General features: G+C 37.1%; 1 non-coding gene across 1 annotated transcript; it reads right to left on the reverse strand.

Moving 5' to 3' along the window:
• Positions 1 to 5,639: 5,639 nt before the first annotated feature.
• On the reverse strand, positions 5,640 to 5,821 carry LOC114204313 (U2 spliceosomal RNA). The gene has a single exon (XR_003608156.1). It is a non-coding gene; the product is annotated as a U2 spliceosomal RNA (small nuclear RNA).
• Between the last annotated feature and the right edge of the window lie 358 nt (positions 5,822 to 6,179).

Consider the following 6,179-nt stretch of genomic DNA (forward strand, 5'->3'; position numbering starts at 1 on the left):
AAAGTAAATGTTTTCTTTTAGTACCCCCAGTGCCTAGAATAGTTTCTGACACATAAGATGCTCATTAAATATTTGTTGAATGAGTGAATCAATTTGAAGTGCCCTAAAATTTTCATAATGGGTTTATGTATCACTTGAAAGCAGATCTTGAGTATCCTCTATCTGTGATAGAATTGTGTTTGCATCTGCCAACATAAGATGTGAATGAGTAATGGGGCATTCTCTGAAAGAAAAATCCTTTTACCTTCAATGGCGAGTCATGTAGCATATTCAAATATTCAGAGCCTGATTTTCTTCATCTGCAAAACAGAAATGTTTCTGAAATTGAATGAGATAATAGTAGTCAGCCTCTCCTAAGCGTTCACTACATGCCACCCTCTATGCTAAGAACATTGCATATGTTACCACATTTCTTGTATAGGAAGTATGTAAATTACTTAGCATAGAGCTCAATAAATATACATTTCTTCACTATGGTGATTGAATTCTTAAGACATTCCAATTAACTTTCTTTATATTTTACATTACTTAATTTCTTTAAATTTTATAAATTATTCTCGATTTTACTCCCCCCCCACCCTTTCCCTAAAGACTACATTCTTCAAAGGAAAGGACCACTCCCTTCTTGAGTTGTATAAAGTTCACTGAATTACCAAATCTTAGTGTGGCCTTTGATGGCATATAATATTTTCTGCAATAAATGCAGTGTTACCTCTGACCAAGGGTCATTGGATAGCTTTAGGACACTTTAAGTAAAGTAGAATTATTTTCTTCTGATACACCGAATTCTGTTTTTTGACAACTCTGTGCCTTCTACTCTTAGACCTTTTGTTCTGTTCTCTGAAACAGCATAGTTCTCTGACAAACTCAAGTTGGTTGAATATCAAAATCTTCATGAATATAACATACAGATAACAAGTAAGGTGACAATAGCTCTATTCTATAAATTTAAACGTTGGGGGAATGGCATGTTAGATTTAAGATTTCTTAACTCAGAGAAAGGAGTGGAATTTGGAATAGATTCACATGGGGAATAAGAATGTTGGTTAAAGAAGGATTTCTGGGCCTCCAGGGACTTCTGCTAACATAGGATCTACCCTGGTTGAGAGTGTGGAGAAACAGTCTGCTGAGGAGATGCCGTAAGGAAGAGAGAGAAACACTGATGGAGGCTACTTCCTGAAACATGGGTTCAGGAAAGGTTACTGGCCAAGCAAGTGGTTATGAGATCATAACTTGAACCACATGAATAGTGTCAAAACAAGTAGGAATTTATGTCCCTTTAGTTTTGCCTAAATTCATCCATAGTGAAGATGGATATTTGGGGAGCATCTGCTACGTGTCAGTCTCTATGCTAGGTATTTCCAGGAGTTATTCCATTTATTTTTCACCTCTGAGTTAGGGATTACTAACCCAGATGAAGAAATTGAGGCTAAGGGAGGTAAAGTGGAAGAAATGAGGAAAAACATATAAAAGCTTCCCTCATCTGGAACACAAATAAGAATGAGGCATGAGTTTTTAAAAAGTACTGAGATTTCTCTCTCCACCCCCTCCCAGCTTTTTTTAATGTCCCTGAAATGCTGGGATTAGGAATCCTCCCACAGCCCATCTCTCCTGAGAACTTTGATAGCACGACTTCTGATTAAACTAACAGATTAGACCCAATGGCATAAGGCACAGCTTCTCTCCTTTGAGAAAGAACAAATAAGAATGAAGTGTTAGATTGCAAAGCTAATCATGTATTCTGTTCAAGTGTCAACCATCTGTTGCAATTGTTTAAAAAGCAGGCATAAGTCAACTGTTGGGGTGAGATGTTTACCGTTGTGAACACACAGAAAGTTTATGACACCATAGAGATTCGCTGTTTTAGCATGTGCCTGGAGGCTGCAGTGGGATTCTCAGAATGCCTTGAAAAGCCCACCTTCCTGTGAGAGGGTAGGTGGTAGCTCCAGGTAACTGATGATTAAGTACTAGTCATACTTACTTCAAAACCGGAAAGGCTTTTTAAAGAATCACTGGTCTCAGGAAACCACTGATAGGAAACTGAGATACAGTGAGGGCGAGGCACTGCCTATTTATACTTACAGTTTCAGCAATTTCAGTTTTCTTTAGAAATTTTGTGTTTGCACGTAGAGCCCTCCCTCAGGTGTATTAAGTCCCTAAAGGAAGGGATGGACATTATTGTTCCTATTTTAAGTGCATAGAACAATACCCAACATATCACAGTGTCTAGGATATGCCGTAAAAATATAGTTAGCTGTAAGTTGGGTGAAGGTTTTTCTAGCAAGGCCAAGAAGTACAGAAAATGTGACACATTCCAGAATCATGCCTTTGTGCCCTGTATCAATTCCTTCATTGAATAAGCTGGACATTCTGCCACACCGTGGCATCTGAGAAGTCTCTAATAAAAGAACAACTGGAATTAGACTATAAGTTAGTTTCAGCTTATATTATTGGGAGAGAATGGAAACCCAACTATAAAGAATACTGCCCGAACAAGGAAAACCATTTTCTTTTGACTCACCTCATTCTATTTCTGAGTGAATGAAGAAGTCTTTTTTATGATTCTATAGTTTTTTTTTTTCACTCTAGCTTTGCCATCACCAGCCACACCTTCCTAGACAACTTCCTTCTATCTCTGTTGATCTTCCAATGTTGATAAGAATTTTAATTTTCTCTTTTCTGTTAAAAATATCAGAAACTTACTTTACTTGTTCCTCATAAGACTTATTACCCAGACCACGGGACCACTGTCTTTAGAAACATTCCAGTCATCGGTTGACCTTATTAAAATGAAATGCTCAGATTCAGCCAGTGGAATTTGTGAGGAATATTTAACAGTGCCAATAGGACTCCTCCATCTAAGTTCCTAACTAACTGAATGCATACTCAGGGAATCAGGTAAGGATAAGTAATGATTTCAGATTAGTTACTGTGCCAGGCCACTGTATATAATCCTACCTTAGGATTTCAGTTGGATACTGACTTTTGCAGCCATCTCGACGCCTTTTCAAAGCAAAGCATGAGATAGAGAGTAAAATGAAGCCCAGTAAAAGTTACCTTCTCATGGGTCTCTGAAATTAAATTGGTGGTTTTTCTACCAAGAGGAAAGACCACTGGAGTTTGCAGAGGGGCAACTCCAAGGTGTTTCAACAATACTGCCCCCCTTTGGGAATTAGTTTCCTTCATCAGCACTTTAAAAACTAAAAATAGGTACCTTCTTGCAGCCTACAGGGAAAATAAATGAAAACAAATTATTGCAAGAGAAGGCATTGATTTTTTTTTCACATTATGCTTAGTTTTAATATTAGAGCTGTTGTGTTAAAACCATGGCCACAAATACCTCAACCTCACAACTATTTTTATTCTGTGTCCTTAGCATTCTTATGGTATGAGCACCACATCCACCCCAGGGTATTCTCTCATACAAATACTCCTCAAATGACCACCTCACCCTCTTACCCAGGAGGATGCTTTCAGAAGTCATTATCCCTTTAGTTTCTAGGAGAATAAAACAACTGTCAGTGTGTCTTATTTATTATGCATTTATTTGTATGCTGTCTTACTCTCCCCCTCCCCGCAAATATTTAAGGTGAACATAAAGGCATAAAATAAAATAAAATAAAATAAATAAAAGCAAGAATAAGAAAATAGAGCTAGAGAAAAATATTGAAAATAGAAATTTAAAATTCTGATAACAAATGAAACTGAGTGTTATGGTCCTAAGGAGTTATGGCTGCTTTCTCACTTCTTATTTGGTCTCAGTTTTCTTGAAAGCCAAATAAAATAAATTATATTATTTTGTGTTTGTCATTAAAAAAGGAAGAAGGTCATTATTTTCTCCTGGGTATTTTCATCTCAATGTTGATTATAATTTATTTTTTTGTTTTATTTGGGGCTGTCTTTATTATAGTTAAGATATTGTTTCAGCTAGTGTTAAGAATACTTTGTGCTTCAGGAAAAATACATAATACGACAAATACAAGATACAAGAAATGAATGAAGGTGGCAGAATCCATGTAGCTCAGATCCCAGAGCTCAAATTTTTACAGTTCTTCCGGCAGGCTCTTTTGTTGTCAGAAATACATTACAACACAAAAGGGAAGACTGAAACTATTGTCATCACAAAGTCCAGATCCCTCTGGATCCCACTCAGTCCGGATGAGTATGACACTCTCACTGCCCCACTTAGGGCAGTGTGTCCCTCACATACAGGGTTGATCCTCTTGTGGGCTGGACATTCAAGGAGCTCCAGGTGAGGAGTGTCTGCACTGAGGAATAGATTCAGAGGGACTCTAGCAGGGTATTGAGAGACACAAGCTATATAGAGCATGATTCACATGAAAGGAAGCAGAAAGACCAAGTTTTCAACTATGCTCTCAAGAAGTTGGCAGTCAACAAAGCAAAGGAATAAGGCAGAAGCTACTAGGGCTCAGGGTTAAAAAAAAAAAAAAAAGAAAACCTGTTCTTGTTATTATTAAAATGGAAGACACAAATAAATTATAGGTTCAGAGAAAGAACAAATGAAGAGAATATTTATAAATATATGTAACAGAAAAACAGGACAACTGACTCACATGATGATAAAGAATATGGAAAGTTAGGGCGCCTGGGTGGCTCAGTTGGTTAAACTGCTGCCTTCAGCTCAGGTCATGATCCCAGGGTCCTGGGATCGAGCCCCACATTGGGCTCCCTGCTCATGCAGGAAGCCTGCTTCTCCCTCTGCCTGCCGCTCCCCCTGCTTGTGCTCTCTCCCTCTCTCTCTCTCCCTCTCTCTCTCTCTCTCGCTATCTCTCTCTGTGTGTCAAATAAATAAATAAAATCTTAAAAAAAAAGAATATGGAAAGTTAATGTTTGGTTGGATGGATTTAGTTTGGATCTGAGCTATGTCTCTTTTTTCTGGGAAAGATATAATGTTGTTGAGGATAGGAAATAATTCCCTCTTCCCCAACTCCAGACCCTGACAGCCCCCAGAGTCTTGACTGACTACTGAACCATCCACCATAGAATCATCCACAAACAGTTACATGGTGGAAACCCATAACACAACTTGGTAGCAGTCTCTTCAGAACAGGAGCTGAATCATCCTGAATCATGGCAGGAAACATCCATTTCTGTAATGAAATTTTTTCATAGTTAGGCAAAATACTTGGAGCCACAAAAAAAAAAAAAAAAAATTAGCTAGAGAGGGTTCAGGATAGATCTCTACTTTAAAAAGAAGAACTGGCATCTTAGGTGTGGAGACTTAAAAAGAATCTTAGTCTTATAGAATGAGCCAAATCTACCAGAAATGAAGCTCCACTCCTTAAAAATATTTATCATTTAGCTATTTACTCTTGGAGAGAAAGTACCAAAGACATTTTCCCCATGGTTGCTTAGCCCAGTACTGGACAGAGAGCTGACCAGAAGAAATTGGAGTCAGGAACAACATACAACATGAAATCTAACTTATAAAAAATAACACATTGGATCATCCTTTGTGAACTCCAAACTCCACAAATGAACAAGAAATGCAGTATATTAAACACAAGGAAGTCACATCCTTTACTATGCAATATGCTTGAGAGGGATGATTTTGGATTTTATTTTTGAAATATAAAGCTACTTACTAGTTTGAAATATTTTAGCCTACATTCATATTAAACAATCATACTTTAAATAAAAGTGCAATATTAAATACCTTTTGCCTTTAACAGAAAATACAGAGAAAACTCAAAATCCTATCTCTGCCATTGGCCTATTCTGTGACTTTGGAAAAACATCCTAAGCTTTCTGAGTGTCTCTTTTATTACACTTGATCTTAGCCAAAAGGCTGAGAAGCGATTGAGTGTCTCTTTCATTATTTGCAAAACAGGGATACTGGTGATAGAAATTTCACAGGTATTTTTTTGAGATTAAATGATATAGAGTATATGAAAATGGCCTGGACATAAATATGCAGAAAATAGATTTTTGATCAAGGTGCAATGGGTAAGTCTCATAATTCCAAAATTCTCTTGGGAAGATGATGAAGGCATTGATTGGATGGAAGAAAAAATAGAAAACACTGACAAAAAAATCCTAGCCTCTTCCAGGAGAGCTCGGGAGAAATACCTGTATATAGTCAGAACCATTTTTAAAAAATAAAAAAAATTCTAATGATTGATTAAAAGAAAAAAATCATCCAGGGATGAAGATGTCTC

The sequence above is a fragment of the Eumetopias jubatus genome, unplaced genomic scaffold (genome assembly GCF_037043125.1).
Source record: "Eumetopias jubatus isolate StellerSeaLion01/CBP00866 unplaced genomic scaffold, mEumJub1_p1.0 scaffold_10, whole genome shotgun sequence".
In the NCBI taxonomy this organism is placed as follows: domain Eukaryota; kingdom Metazoa; phylum Chordata; class Mammalia; order Carnivora; family Otariidae; genus Eumetopias; species Eumetopias jubatus.